This window comes from Callorhinchus milii, unplaced genomic scaffold (genome assembly GCF_018977255.1).
Source record: "Callorhinchus milii isolate IMCB2004 unplaced genomic scaffold, IMCB_Cmil_1.0 Scaffold1, whole genome shotgun sequence".
Classification (NCBI taxonomy): Eukaryota; Metazoa; Chordata; class Chondrichthyes; order Chimaeriformes; family Callorhinchidae; genus Callorhinchus; species Callorhinchus milii.
Window position 1 is genome coordinate 47,190,369 of NW_024704742.1, and position 16,746 is coordinate 47,207,114.

Genomic DNA, 16,746 nt, shown 5'->3' on the forward strand with positions numbered 1-16,746 from the left:
GCGTAGGGACAGGTGGGTCCTTCTCAGATTGGTAGGATGTGACTAGTGGAGTGCCACAAGGATCAGTGCTTGGTCCTCAATTATTTACAGTCTATATCAATGATTTAGATGAGGAAATAGAACTTAACATATCTAAATTCGCAGACGATACGAAGATAGGTGGGAGAGTAAGCTGTGCGGATGACACATGAAGAATGCAAAGGGAAATAGACAGGCTAGGTGAGTGGGCAAGAAGGTGACAGATGGAGTATAATGTGGGGAAGTGTGAAGTTATTCACCTCAGCAGTAAAAATAGAAAAGCGGATTGTTTTCGAGAGGTGGGAGACTAGGTAGTGCTAGTGTTCAGAGGGATTTAGGTGTCCTTGTACACCAGTCACAAAAAGTTAGCATGCAGATACAGCAAGCAATTAGGAAGGCTAATGCCATGTTGGTGTTCGTTGCAAAAGGGTTAGAGTACAAGAATAGGGAAGTCTTGCTGCAACTGTATGGGGCCTTGGTGAGACCGCACCTAGAATATTGTGTGCAGTTTTGGAATCCTTATTTAAGAAAGGACTTAGAGGGGGTGCAGCGTAGATTCACTAGGTTGGTTCCTGGGATGAGGGAGTTGACCTACGAGGATAGGTTGAGTAAACTAGGCCTATATTCTCTAGAATATAGAAGAATTAGGAGTGATCTTATAGAAACCTACAAGATTCTTAAGGCTCTTGACAGGGTAGATGCCGTGAGACTGTTTCCCCTGCTTGGAGGGGTTATAGTCTCAAGATAAAGGTCAGCCTTTTCGAACTGAGTTGAGGAAATATTTCTTCACTCAGAGGGTAGTGAATTTGTGGAATTCTCTACCCCAGAAGGCTGTGGATGCTCAGTCCTTGAACATATTCAAGATTGAGGTTGATAGATTTTAAAAGGATAGAGGGATTAAGGGATATGGGGATAGAGCGGGTAAATGGAATTAGGTTAGAAGATCAGCCGTGATCTTATTGAATGGTGGGCTAGGCTCGAGGGACCGAATGGCCGAATGGCCTACTCCTGCTTCTACGTCTTATGGTCTTATTGCTGTGATGGGGAATGTTCTGGGAATGGCAGCCCGTGCATATCTCTTGCTAATTCTCAGAAAGATGATCTGGTTAATGAATAAGAGTAGTTATCAGCTGTATGGCTGGTGGTAGCTTGTATAACTTATCTGTGATGTGGGCAGTGCATTCATTCATAGTCTGCAACTTCCCCTTAGCAACGATAAGGTGGGGTTGTTTCTTTGCTTTATCTTCATTTCTACATTCCAGTCACTCCCACTCCGATAGTCCTTTTTTTAATTATCCTGTGACCAACCTTCTTTCCTTTATTCAACAGAAACTCCCTTCTCCTTTTGAACAGTGACATGTCTCTCTGAGGTAAAAGAGACATGAGCTAATTATCTGTAAAACTAAACCAAACAAAAAACAAGTCAATATTTTTAAATGAGTTTACTTAACATTATTAAAGGATGGGCTATTGTGATAAAATCTGTATAACTTTTCAGTGGAGCTCCTCTTCCACTTTCCCCAATGGCTCAGTTGAAGTTTCATCCCTAATCTCAATTGCAACAACAACAAAATTATATTTGTAAAAGCAGCTTTCACATCAGGAGGATATCTGAAGGCGCTGGACAGACAGAGTTACGGACCCGAACTGAGGGTCGGTGTTGGGGAGGGTGGAGGGCGGGAGGGAGAAGCAGGGAGATCGAAAGCACGGTCGAAGAGGCAGGTTCTGGAGGTGGGTCTTGAAGGAGGCAAGGGAGGGGGTGAGGCGGAGGGACTGTGGGATGGAGCTCCAGATGGTGGGGGCAGAATGGCAGAAGGCCCACCTGCCAATAGTGGGGCGAGCGAGGCGGGGGACATGAAGCAGGCAGGAGCCTGCTGAGCAAACAGGATGGTTGGGGGTTACAACAACTTGCACGTATGTATCGCCCTTCATGCGAGTAGCGTCCTGGAGCGCTTGATTACACCAAGAATTATGTGCTACAATTAGCACGATTGTTTTCTCACCTAAGGAGACGGATCGGGTACAGAGCAGAACCTCAAATTGAACACTTCATTGCAGACTTTCACAAAATCCCTCAGTCTTTGAAGTAACCTGAATTTTTCAAAGCAAAGCTCTAATGGGTAGGATGGTCCAAGCTGCCATAGAATGTTGGAAATGAAGAAACAACACCACCAGATTTATGGATATGAATCTTATATGACTACAATTTTGTTTCCCATTAGTATGTCAGCCACTCATAGCAATCCCCATTTACCAACATAAGGGATAAACAGAAGATAATCCTCAGAAACCCAAAAATTGTGTTGGGCACTGAACTTATGCAGATGTTTCCATCGGATTTCAGAATTGAGTCATCGAGTCACAATAGCAGAGCAGCTACCACAAAACAATAACTAGTAAAGCCACAAGGATTAAAAACAAATACAGTCAACTCCTGATAACTCCAAGGAAAAAGCCTGAGCGACTAGTTATCCAAAGTGGCTCATCTGGCATAGGGCCTCCCTGGCCACAATGGAGCACATTGACTAGTGCGGGCAATCAGCGGAGGCCTCTGGTCTATTGGAGGGCAGCTCCTTGGCCTCACATCCTACCTGTCACAGGATAAAGTGGGAGGTGGGACAGGAGGCCATGGCTCATTCTCCAATAGACTAGAGGTCCCTACAATGCATCCAAGCATGTGCCCAAACTCCGCCAAGTGACTTCACTGGTTACAGTATAGGGCATTGGGCCTCTGTGATGCAAGGGTGAGTTATCTAATCAATTTTATACTTATAAGAATTTCTGGAATGCGACTAGTTATGTATAAAGAGGAGTGACAAGTAAAGTGAAGTGACCAGGCATAATTATTGTCAGCATGGCTACTTAAGTGGTACTGACTAGTTAAAGTAAAGATTTGGTACTTTTTGACTCTCCAAAAAGTTTCACATAGTCAAAACCATATTAATAAACATACCAGTAAAATGTCATTTTCTCCTTTACAATATTTCCTTTTTACAGCCTCAAACCAAGTGTAGGAATTGTGTATGAATCTTCATGGAGGAATCACGTCTCATTACACTTAGACAATCACGTAAACATTTGGTACTTTTTGACTCTCCAAAAAGTTGTATACAGTCAAAACTATGTTTATGAACAAACTAGTAAAATTTTATAAGTTAATAAGACTTGTTATCAGAAGTTTACGGTGTGAATGATCTAACTGGTGCAATCAGGACTGGAAAAGGGGGTCTCTAAACTGATGGGAAACTTTATACTTTCAGATTTGACATTGGTATTTTGTTAGGGAACAAGGAGGTTTTTTTCCTTTCTGCTGCCAGTCCACCCTTACGATCTCATATTTTCTAAAATGTGAAATCCATGAATCAATGCCTGTATAATTTAAAAGGGTTTTATTGAATGTTGCGAGGATTAGTGGAGAAATAGAAGATGAAATTCTTTGAAACATGAAAATGTCATATGTTGGCTTAACCTGTCAGTGTTGATTTACGCGGGTGGGTTGTCATGTGAGGTTCAGCTGGATTACCTTTAGCAATTGGATAGAAATGACACTGTTTCTTTTTGGAACCTTTAAATGCTGCTGATACCTGAGGAAATTAAACAAGTTTGGTAGCCTCCATAATGATGAAAATTGTACATGATCTGTTGGAAGGTGAGGTTTGCTGAAAGAGGTTTGCATCATTTTTTGATATATTTATGTTAGGATATGCAAAGTACAAATGTGCAGTTATCAAACATCCCATCACATGCATAACTGAATAAGACATTCACATAGCACCATTTTGTTACTATGATCTTTCGCAATATATTTCAGGCCTCAGTAAGGTGGATGTTCTCACCTTCCAAATAACTAGGAAAGCATGAATAGAGCAAACTAACTTGGGAGGTGATGAAAAGCCTGTAATATTTCAGCCTGTTAAAAAATGTTCTTCCATATTTTACCTACAAAATAGACAATCGCTACACTTTACAATAAATCTTGTGAAATGCTTCAAGACCTCCCCTTGACATAAAAGAGCACTAAATCAAATACAAGAATTATTGGTTTTATTTTATTTCTTCACATTGATCTTACCTAAAAGGGGTCAAGTAAAATAGCAGCCTTCCCACAGACAAGCTGGGAAAATTGAAGGGATAGTCATTCCCTGCTCCATGTTTGTCCAAGTCCTAACAGCTAGTTGTAGTATTGACATTGGTGAATGCCCAGAAATATAAATCCTGCTCACTTTGTCAGTCCCAATAGTACATAGAATTTGGGTAAGAATTTGGTTAGTGACTGTACTGGTCACTGACTGTTAGCACACATTGTTTGTGTCACTGAGAAAGGGTAGGAAGAAGCAATATCTTGAAGTCTCATTCATGGAAAAATAAATACTCTTAACTAGATAAACTGCAATCCTGAAATCCTACATAGTCTAACTAACACAACGGTGTTGTCTTATATTTTAAGATCATGCAGAGTTGTGGAAAATTCTTACATTTATTCTTAATTTAAACCTAGTTCTTTTTAATGTTTAAAAGTAATCCTTGAATTTGATATAGCACCTTATCACATCATTGGGATAATAATAATCCTTGCATTTGATATAGCGCTTTTCACGTCGGGAGGATGTCTCATAGCACTTCACAGAATATACTGTGAAGTGAATTGACTGTATATTCTGTGGGCGAAACGCAGCAACCAATTGCGCACAGTCGTGTCCCACAAACAGTAGTGGATTGAGTAACCAAATAATTATAATTTTTTAAAGCTATTATTACCCCCAGAAAGCAATCTGCCAATTGACTAACAACTGGGTTCCTACTTACTGCTAGGTAAACAGAGGCGTGTGAAGTAAGGAAACTTGCATAAGGTTTCGCCCTGCCCGAGAATCGTACCCGGGTCCTCTCGTTTGTGAGGAAAGTACTCTAACCACTAAGCTACAGGACTACGCTACAGTTCTTTTTAAGAAAGCTAGCATCCAAACTAAAACTGGACTTAAGACCATTTCTATAATTCTGTGCAATCTTAAAATTTGAGACATATGGTCTTGTTGGCCAAGGGTGTAATTGTGTGCTTCTGAAATTCACACAAAACACGATGGTTATAAGATCCAGACGTGGTAAAGTGCTCTCTGTGATAACCCTTAATTTGGTAGGCTATTTCTTAGAGCTACATATTAAAGCTTTAATTGTGGTTTAAAAATTACACCCCAGCTATGAACGAAGACTGACTCCAAAACAACACACACACACACCAGTTAACACCCAGTTCACACGCTGATCTTAAAATACACACTGCTTCAAACCTTGAACAAAGATTTTGCCAGAGTATGTAAACTATACTAAATTTTAGATATTGGAAATAAACGTAGCAACTCATGAAAATAAATATGGATTCGGTTTTCACAAAAACAGTCTTAGTTCACAAATAACTGTCAATTTTGAGATCTTCAGTCTACAACAACAACAACTTGGATTTATATAGCGCCCTCCACGCCGGACGGCGTCTCAGAGTGCTTCACAGTAACGGATCCCGGGGCCGAGCCGGGGGGAGGGGAAGGGAGGTGACCAAAGGTGCGGTCGAAAAGAAAGGTCTTCAGCAGGGACCTGAAAATAGGAAGAGAGGGGGCGAAGCGAAGTGAGAGAGAAAGGGAGTTCCAGAGCTTCGGGGCGTAGTGGCTGAAGGCACGGCCACCGATGGTGGAGCGGAGGATTCGGAGGACAAGGAGGAGGCCAGACCCGGTGGAACGAAAGCAGTGGGCACTGTTGTGAGGAGAGAGGAGATCAGAGAGGTAGGGGGGTTTCAGAGGAATGGAGGGATTTGAAGACAAGAGTGAGGATCTTGAAGTCGATCCTCTCTGGGAGAGGCAGCCAGTGCAGTCTGGCAAGGATTGGGGTAATCGGGGAGCAGAGTTTGGTGTGGATGAGAATGTGGGCGGCAGAGTTTTGGATGGCCTGGCTTTTATGAATGGTAGTGCAGGGGAGACCGGCGAGAAGAGCATTAGAATAGTCCAACCGAGAGGTGACAAAGGCATGGACCAGGGTTTCAGCTGCTTTTGAAGTGAGGTATTGGCGGAGATGGGCGATGCGTCGGAGGTGGAAGAAGGTGGTGCTAATGAGGACCGGATGTGGGGGAGGAAGGATAATTGGGGGTTGAACCTGACGCCTAGGTTGTGTACGGGTTCAGAGAGTTTTAGGGGGAGGTCTGGTAGGTGGAGGAGGTGAGAACCATGTGATTTTAGACGTTGACCAGAGCCAAAGAGTATGGCTTCCGTCTTGTCAACATTTAGCTGAAGGAAATTTGCACTCATCCAGCCCTTGAAGTCTGACAGGCAGGCTGACAGAACATCAGTGGACTGGGGGTCTCAAAGTGAAGTGGAAAAATAGAGTCGGGTGTCGTCCGCGTACATGTGGAAGTGTACCCCAAGAGGAGCATATAGATAGGAAGAGGAGGGGGCCAAGGATGGATCCTTGGGGTGCCCCACAGGTAACCGGGTGAGAGCGGGAGGGAAAGCCATTTGTGCAGATGTACTGCTGGCGGTTCGTGAGGTAGGACTCGAACCAGGCGAGTGCGGTCCCACTGAGGTGGATGACGGAGGAAAGGAGGTGGAGGAGGATGGGTGATCATCTACAGCACTAGTAGTAAAATGCTCATTAATATTAGAACTCAAATATTGATGTAACCTTTGGAAACTGCAATACCACTATGATCACAACTCAAAAAATATGACATAGTACTGTATCTTCAAAAGTTATATTTCATAGAATGTTTCGGCATTTCCTGTATTTCGGCATTATTCGTAACAGCTAAAATCTACCACTAATTTAGTGTCAGTTTACAATGCATATTTTTGACTTGCAAACAAAAAAATAAATTCGCTTCCCAGCACTTGTTCAGGTCTGACTGCACATTTTGATGAAAATGGGCCTTAATGCTATCTTTGCATTTAATGTGCACTTTCATAAAATATACATTTGCACATAATAACTATCAGCTGCTATACAGTTTGCTGCAGACATATGGTTACCTCTGCTTACTCTCTACCCATAGTGCAAAAACACTTTGCCCACTGTGAAGGCAAGATGATTTGCACGTTGCAGGATTTCAGAGTGAAGTTGTCTTTATTCGATTTGTTTATTTTTACCTAAATGGTACAGGGAAAGACTTTCTTTGCTTCATCTAAAGGTAATCAAGAAGAAAGTGAAGAGAGCCACAGTAGACGTATGGCAGCTGGTAACCATTATGTGCAAATATATATTATATGAAGGTCCACATTAAATGCAAACATTTTATTTGTTTGAACTCAGTGAGTATAAGTCCAGTACCCTAAGATTGGTAAAGGGAGAAGGACAAAATTGAAGTATGCAATCGACAATATGATTCAATGGGAATGTGTTCTGCAGAAGGAAACGGATATGTTACAATGGGTTAATCTCAGTACTTCCTCGACACTGGACTCCAAAAAAGTCAATTCATTCTGCTCTATGACAATATCAAATACAGCAGTGGTTCTGTTTCATGAAGAACTAGCAAGCTTGTTGAGTTAGCAATAATATTGGTGCAATGGGAGTCAGTGGAACTTAGGATTCTTCCCACTCAGCTCCTTTCAACTATGCAAGTTATAGCCCTAACAGATAGGGCATCCCTAGCTGGCAAGCAGCAGAAAAGTTGCCAGATAATGTTCTCAATGACAAGCTGTGCCATTTTAACAGATTGTAGTCCAGCAGTATCCCAGCATACTCTCTGAGTTCCCAAAACATTGACTCTCATCAATCTGCACCTAGTATTCTGCAGAATTAGGAAAATAGGATGCATCCTCCCAGTGAGAGTGTGTATTCCATTCCAATACATGGGAATTTTCATGTGTAGATTGAATGCACAGAACGCTCATTTTGGTTTGGATACTCTGAAGCAAGGTGATGAGTTTCTGCATGTATTAGACACATGGCTGACAAAAAAAATCCAACAGGCAACCAAGTGTAGAGAAGTGCAGTCTTTTTAAATTGCATTGAAAAACCAAGACACGCAATGACACTAGAATGTGTGCGTACTGACTATTAGAGAAAGCGAACGAGATTCAAAGGGCTGCTGGAGTTACAACCCATCAAATTCTGGCACCTTTCAAAGTTGTGGTTTATGACTGGCTATAAATGTAATGCAAACTCTGGAATGAGATCATTGCATTATTTAATTACAATGTGAATGGAGCCATGCATGCCTCGGATTCAGCAAAGGTCACCTAGACATAAGGGAGATAAAGGTTTCAGTCGAACCCAAACCTTGCATCCTATCAGAAAGCTACTAATGATCAGCAACCAGTAATGATCTCCACAGTAACAACACAATGTGAATTCCAAATCATCAGAGACCAGGCGGTCAGTCAGTGCTTGACTCATAATTGCAAGTTATCTTATTGATTTGTGAGCAGTCAGGGTCTAATTCATTTTATTTCTAATTCCATTACTTCTTGAATCATCCCATTAATCTTCCTGAGCCACATAGCGTTGTAAATGTTCAGTTTACGTACAAGATTACTTTTTAAGAAAGAACTGGCCTCAGTGCTGGAGGTTTGTGTGTTGATATTGGAATTGCAGAAAAGCAGCAGCCCATCACCTCAAAAAACTATACAGTCAATCCACTTTACAGTGTATCCTTTGAAGTGCTTTGAGATGTCCTCCTGATGTGAAAGGTGCTAATACCAAATGTATTATTATTTGCACACAGCAATATACCACAAACAGCCATGAAGTGGATAACTAATTGTATCTGGGGGACTGTTAGCTTGGACTCCGGAAGAAACTCCCTTCTCTTTTCTTTGTGGAGTCCTGTAGCTCAGCAGTTAGAGCACTTGCCTCACAAGTGAGAGAACTGGGTTCAATTCCCGGCAGGGCAAACCTTGGGCAAGTTTCCTTACTCCACACGCCTGATAATAATCCCTCAAGAAAAAACAATAATAATAAAAAATTGGTCACTTCACTCCACGACTGTTTGTGGGACACTGCTGTGCGCAATTGGCTGCCACATTTCGCCCACACATTATACGGTCAATTCACTTTACAGCAAATTCTGTGAAGCGCTTTGAGACGTCTCGAAGACATGATAAGGCTGAATATCAAATGCAAGTATCATTGTTATATCCACCTAAACAGGTAGATGGGACCTCAGTTTAACGTCATCCAAAGGTCAGCGCTACCAAGAATGGAACACACCCAAGCAGTGTAAAAAGTGCCATCCGAGATTATGTGAGTTCAAGGTCCTGTGTGGAGCTTAAACTCACAACCATGTAAGAGTGCTACCAACTGAGGCAGACTGACACAACTAGATTGTAACTCCTTGCTTTCATTGCAATGAAAACACTTTCATAAAGTCTTGCTCACACCTTCCAAATGTACAGCTGGAGCTCAAAGAAAGAAGCAGAAGCAAAAGTTTTTTTAAATTATAAATAATAAGCAAAAAAGATTTAAACGGATGAACAAAAGATTATGTAGAAAATGGTGAAAATAAAATTAATAAAAAGCGAAACCAGGTAAGAAAATAGAAGGGATAACGGTCATCATCACCTGAATACTGATCAAGTCTTTAAAGTGTTATTTTAATTTAATTTTATGTTCACTGCATATATTTTAATGGTTTAAGTTAATCTTACAGTCTAACTGTAAGTTACTGCTGTGCGCAATTGCCTGCCAAGTTTCGCTTTATATAATTGTAATATTAGGACTTTTCCACCATTGTATTCCGTAATCTCATGTACCAGTTTAGTTGGACACTTAAGGTCCCAAGGCACTATTGGAAACAGAAGGTAGTTTCTCCTGGTGTCCTGGCCAATAATCTCCCAAATAAAATCGGTCACTCACTTCATGGTTGTTTGTGAGACATTCCTGTGTGCAAATTGGCTGTTGTGCTCACCCACAAATAATACATATGCACTCCAGATACATTATATCTTGTGAAGCGATTTGATACACCCTCCTAACATGGAAGGATTATTACCATTATCATAAGTTGAAATGGTTCAAAACTGACCAGGCCATAGAGCCTGAATTGCCTGCAGACCTGTGGGTACTGAAATATAGTGCATATGATGACTAGGTGTATGACTAGACGGCTTTGAAAAAATAAACAGAGCGTGAGACCAAGGCAACGCATATCTGCACTGTTTATTTGCTCCTAAAACATACAACATAAACATGGCAAAAGAATTAATAGCCCAAATAGTGTGAGGACTATGAGCGCCATCTGCTGGGATAAAGCTGTAATTATTTATTTTACCATCTTCTGAAATGTTGTGCACCATAGCACATAGAACAATAATAATCCTTCCATTTGGTATAGCGCTTTTCACTTCTAGACGTCTCAAAGCGCTTCACAGAATATACTGTAAAGTGAATTGACTGTATATTTGGGGGCGAAACGCAGCAGCCAATTGCGCACAGCAGTGTCCCACAAACAGTTGTGGATTGAGTGACCAAATTATTATTTTTTTTTAAGGATTATTATCCCCGGAAAAGTGATCCGCCAATCGACTAACAACTGGGTTCCTACTTACTGCTAGGTAAACAGAGGCGTGTGGAGTAAGGAAACTTGCCCAACATTTCCTTAAATGCACGAAGGTCACTCCTTCTCATTACTTGAATGTTAGAGCTTTATTCTCCTAACCAGTAAACAACATTTTCCTTGCGTGCTGAAAGTACCATCCTGCTTCTGTGATCCATACTCAGCACAATGCAAAAGTGTCGACACAAAAGAGCATAATTTGCCAAAAGCACAGAGACTACTTCCCTGAGGAAACCGTAGATATATTACCTTCTTAATTTCTAAGGAGTAAATTATGACCGGGTGTAAAGTACTAAGGATAGTTTATTATTCTGCAAATATGAAAAATGTGTATTGAATGCAGCTGCAAGCTAAAATGCGTTGCTCTGATTCACTGGTGAAATAAGACGTTCTTCAAGTTGAAACATTACAGGACTTTTAACTGAAAGCCTAGCCCTATTTAGGAAGATTTATGGCTGACAAACTGATCTCTTCAGGATGAAATGAATAGCAGTTCACGTGATATATTCTCATTCTGCACTTTTAATAAACTTTAATTCTAAAATGCAATTATAGCAACATGTGAACATTATAAATAGATTGTGACAAGGGATGCAGTGAAACATAATTTGTTCCAATTTGCAGTAACTCTATGATTTAATTCCTTGCCAGTTATCGGATCTGAGCAATTTAAAATAATTCCGCTTCCTGCCACGTATCTTAGCAAAATCTTTTCTAATGTTGTAAAACAGTGCAGTAAATTATGTAAATATACGTTATTAATTTTTGCTGTATTGAAATGGAGTTACAATAGATCAGGAGAATAAAACATAGTAAGCATCCTTATGATGCAGCCTCAAAGTAAAGCAAATTAATTATGAGTTTAAATCTTACAGATCATGACACAGGATGAATTGAGTCTCTTTCTCAGAGAAAGAAAATATTTCTATCACCAATTATTGCAGATCTGCCTAATTCAGAGCATGGGATACCGCATGGAGACTTACCAGTTAGCAACTTTATTTAATTATTTCAATGAAAGCCTTTGTGTAAATCTGCAAGAATCATCAGTTTTTGAATACCAGAACAAACATCTATGCAGCAGTCTATGGTACACAGAAAGGAGTTCAACCTGGTTCAGTGGTCAATGTTCTGACAACCAGTTTCACTTTCACCCACAGACCATTTACTTTGCAACATGAAAATAACATTTCAAATCCATTTTCCTCACTCATTTGTACTGTTTGTCACATTGTACAAAACTCAGTCTGCAGAATCCTCCAACCAAGATGTAAAATAAACATCAGTTTCCTTCTGATTGACTCAATAGCTTACGATCACTCTCTCTTTAGCATACCACAGAGGGTACAGCCTGAAGCTGGGGCTCTTACATTTGCAGGTTCTGGTCTAATACATTCAACACTAAATTCCCAAACCTAATAAGAAGAGGCTTGGAGTACTGTACTACAATGATATCAAGAATTCACATTTAGCAGCAAATGTGTATTCTTGACCACTACTGTGGTACGCCAAGCTAATGGTTCAGATGTTGACATTTTAACAGGTGACATTAACGCAAAATGGTACAACGAAGATCCATTAACACCTTATTGAAGAACATTTAAACATTAAATGGCACTATTGTTGAATTGTCAAATGGCAAATAATAATAATCCTTGAATTTGATATAGCGCCTTATCACGTCTTTGAGACGCCTAAAAGCGCTTCACAGAATATACTGAAAGTGAATTGGCTGTGTATTTTGTGGCCGAAACGTAGCAGACAAGTGTCCCACAAACAGTCAAATTCAAAACACAAACAAATATGATTGGATCAGAAAGGCAACCCAGGTATCCTTAGCAGATAGATAAGATCTAGTGACTGCTATTATAATTCCAACATATGCAATCTTTTCATAAAATATATTGCTGCATAGTCGTGGCTAGGTGTATTGTCATGTACAATAATGATGGGTATGGTCTTATCAATCTGTATTTATGTATAGACACCAGTTCTGGTATCTGTTACTGTTATTTAGAGCAAATACAAATATCAAATATTTTGTGGAAGGTACAACATCATATACAATATCCATGTATAGAATAGTGGGGCTGACCCGTGGGTGATGAAGAATTGCCAGCTCGACTTACTGTGCACTTCAAAGCATAATATAATTACTAACTGATCATGGCTCAATTCAGGTCATTGTCTGGACTATCAGTACTGGGATAAACCTATTCAAAAGCTAGTGATTTTACTTGCAGCTAATATAGCCCCTGTAACTGAAACATTCCAAAGAACTTCTTGACCAATTTCTGTCACGTGTAATGACTACTTGTGGCCATTTGTGCATTCTGAAGGACTGCCTCAGTTGGTAGCACTTTTGCCTTTGAGACAGAGGTTGTGACATATCAGTTGGACGGCCGTCATCACTCCTATCCTAAACAAACCCTCCCTGGACCTATCACTGCTCTCAAACTACAGCCCCATCTCCAACCTTCCTTTCCTCTCCAAGATCCTGGAACGAGTTGTTGCTTCGCAGCTTTGCTCCTTCCTCTCCCGCAACTCCCTTCACGAACCCCTCCAATTGAACTTCCATGCTGCCCAACAGCAAAGAAACAACGTTGGTCAAAGTGACAAATGACATTTTGTCCATCTGCAACCAGGGATCCCTCTGCCTCCTCGTCCTCCTTGACCTCTCTGCTGCCTTTGACACCATTGACCAGTCTATCCTCAATCACTACCTCTCCTCTCACCTCAACCTTCACGGCACTGTCCTTGACTGGTTCAGATCGTCCTTCTCACACATTCTCCACTTCATTTTCGCAAACAGTTTCTCCTCTAGCCCCCGCACTATCTCATGCAGCGTTCCTCAGGGCTCTGTCCTTGGTCCCTTCCTCTTCAATATCTATATGCTCCCTCTTGGTGACATCATCCGCAGACAAGGGGTCAACTTTCACATGTGTGCGGATGACACCCAACTCTACCTCTCTGCCTCCACCCTTGATTCCAGAATGTCTGTCAGACATCAAGTCCTGGATGAGAACTAACTTTCTTCAGTTGAAAGTCAACAAGACTGAGGCTCTCCTGATTGGCTCCCATCAGCGCCTTCTCACCTCAGGCTCTGATAGCATCACCATCCATGGTTGCACACTGCACCTTACTAAGCCAGTCCGAAACCTTGGGGTCTTCTTTGACTCTCAACTATTCTTCCTACCCCACATCCATGCCATGACCAGCTCTGCATTCCCCATCACTGCAACATCACCCGGCTCCGCCATCGTCTCACACCACAACCCGCCGAAATCCTCATACACGCATTCATTACATCGAAGCAAACTCCTTGCTTGTTGGCCTTCCCGACTCCTCCCTTCATAGGCTGTAGATCATCCAGAACTCTCAGGCCATGTCCTCTCCCGCACTATGCTCCATGACACTATCATTCCCATCCTCGCCCGACTCCACTGGCTTCCCATCACACAGTGGATACAGTTCAAGATCCTGGTCCTCAGCTTCAAAGCCCTCCATGATCTTGTTCCCCCCTACCTCTGTGACCTCCTAACCCCCTATCATCCTGTTCGCTCCCTCCACTCAGCGGGCTCCAGCCTGTTTCACGTTCCCCGCCTCGCTCGCTCCATCATTGGCAGGCGGGCCTTCTGCCACTCTGCCTCCACCCTCTAGAACTCCATCCTGCAGTCCCTCTACCTTGCCTCCTCCCTCGCCACCTTCAAGACCCATCTCAAGACTCTCTTCTTTGACTGTGCTTTCGATCACCTGGCATCCCTCCCTGCTCTCCATCCTCCTTCATTCCCAACCCCCAGCTCGGGTCCAAAACTCTGACTGTCCAGTACCTTGGGACATCCTCCTGACATGAAAGGCACTATCCAAATGTAATTTTGTAGTTGTCGTTGTTGGACTTCAAGTTCAGAGTCTAGCCTGAAAATCTAATGCAGTGCTGGAGAAGTGCAACTTTGTCAGAAGTTCTGATTTTCAGTTGGGTCATTAAACTGCGGTATTGTCCGCCTACTCAGGTGAATGTTAAAGATCCCATGACATTTTGAAAAAGAGAAGGGAATACCTCCTGGTGTCCTGGACAACACTTCTCCAGGTAAAATTAACCATTCACTTCATGGATGTTTGTGGGACATTGCTGTGCAAAAATTGGCTGCTGTAGTTTTCCTCCAAATACAGTTACTGCACTTTACAATAAATCCTATGAAGTGCTTTGGAACATTTCAATGACATGATAAGCCACTATATGAAATGCAAAGNTTTTTTTACAGCATAAATAGTTCTGCTATCTTGATCAAAAACAGTGGATGATGGGTGATCCCCTGTCCTCTACCTCACTTTCTCCTTTATCTTCCTTGTCCTGCCTCCCCACCTCTCTGTTAGCCCTTAAAAGCCTCTCCCTCCCAACATGCTCCAGTTCTGACGAAGGGTCGTGTACCTGAAACGTTGATTCACTTTCTTTTCTCCATAGATGCTGCCTGACCTGCTGAGCGTTCCCAGCGACTTCTGTTTTTGTTTCAGATTTCCAGCATCTGCAGTATTTTCCGTTCTGCTATCTTGATACCTATCCAAACTATAATATGAATTCGCTCAGCTTTATGTATCTCTGGCGATCAATTGCAGGTTTGCATTAACAAAATCAATGATAATAATAATTATTGCATTTGATATAGAGCCTTATCACATCTTCGAGACATCTCAAAGAGCTTCATAGAATATACTGTAAAGTGAATTGACTGTATATTTTGGGGGCGAAAGGCGGCAGCCAATTGTGCACAGCAGTGTCCCACAAACAGTGGTGGATTGAGTGAACAATTTTACCCTCGGAAAAGCGATTTGCCAATCGACTAACAACCACTTGGTTACAACAAATGATTACATCACAATTCTAATTACAATACAATACAGTATGTGAACTCAAACCTTTCAACCTGAAACTTTTTCTCTGCCTCACAAAAACTAGAATTCTGAGATTTCTGGGTTACTTAGTAGAATTCAATGGCAAAATCTGTCAAAATATAATCAAATCATTACTATCATTTAAAGAGCAGCCAAATACTGTATGATCATCCATGCCATTTTTAAATTTAAACAAGTTTTCCAATGGCTCAGTTGCTAAAGCCATTGCCAAATATTGAAGCAATATTAAATTGCCTAATATTGAATTGCTCTTTGCTTGTTTCTTAATACTGGGGTCACAGTATGATGCAACACTTTCCACAGAATAACTTGCCATATGCAAAGGTGGATATCACACGAGAACAGGATTATGCTTAATGGTATAATGCGAGGCAGTAGGTTTAATATTCTGGAAGGATGAGTTCAAATACGCAAAGAGTTTGCTCACATAGTTGTTTGTCGAAACCACGTTTGATTTAAAATTGCTCGTGATTCAATTTTACCAATCAGTATTCCGATGACGCATCATTCTGGTCCTGGATGCTGATCGTAACATCCGAATGAAACTTTTAGAAGGTGGAACTCCAGTCCATCCCGTCTCCTGACTTTACAGTTGAATATCCAAATCCACATCCAAAGTCAGGAGAATGATTAGCAGGAAGGTAGCCAGCAAAGCAATTTTTTTTGTGCATGTGTGTGTGTGCTACATTTTCTGATCATTATACCTCCACACCCATCACACCACCACACCCCGACATGATAAGTTGCTGTATCAAATGCACCGACTGTCATAACATGGGGAGGGAGGGAAGGAGGGAGGGAGGGAGCCAAGCAGTCAGCAATAATAATCCCTCCAAAAACCCCAAACAATAATAAATTGGTCATTTTCAATCTACGACTGTCTGTGGGGCATTGCTGTGCGCAATTGGCCGCCGCGTTCGCCCACAAAATATACAGTCAATTCACTTTACAGTGTGTTCTGTGAAGCGCTTTGGGACGTCCTCCCGACGTGAAAAGCGCTATATCAAATGCAAGGATTATTATTATCATTATAATGCAATGGGCATTCAGCCAAGTGCACTGCGCACACCTCACTGACTGTTCACTCACTCACTCACTCACTGCTGATGCCATCTGACAAGTGACCCAGTCCCGGGGGGGTGGGGGGAGCAGCTGATTGGTCCAGGGCCCAAATGGGCGGGGCGCATTTCGCGCCCCGCCCATTTGGGCCCTGGACCAATCGGGGCTGTGATTGGCCGAGCGGGCGGAGGGGCGGGGCGGGTCACTGTCACTGTCGCATCTCG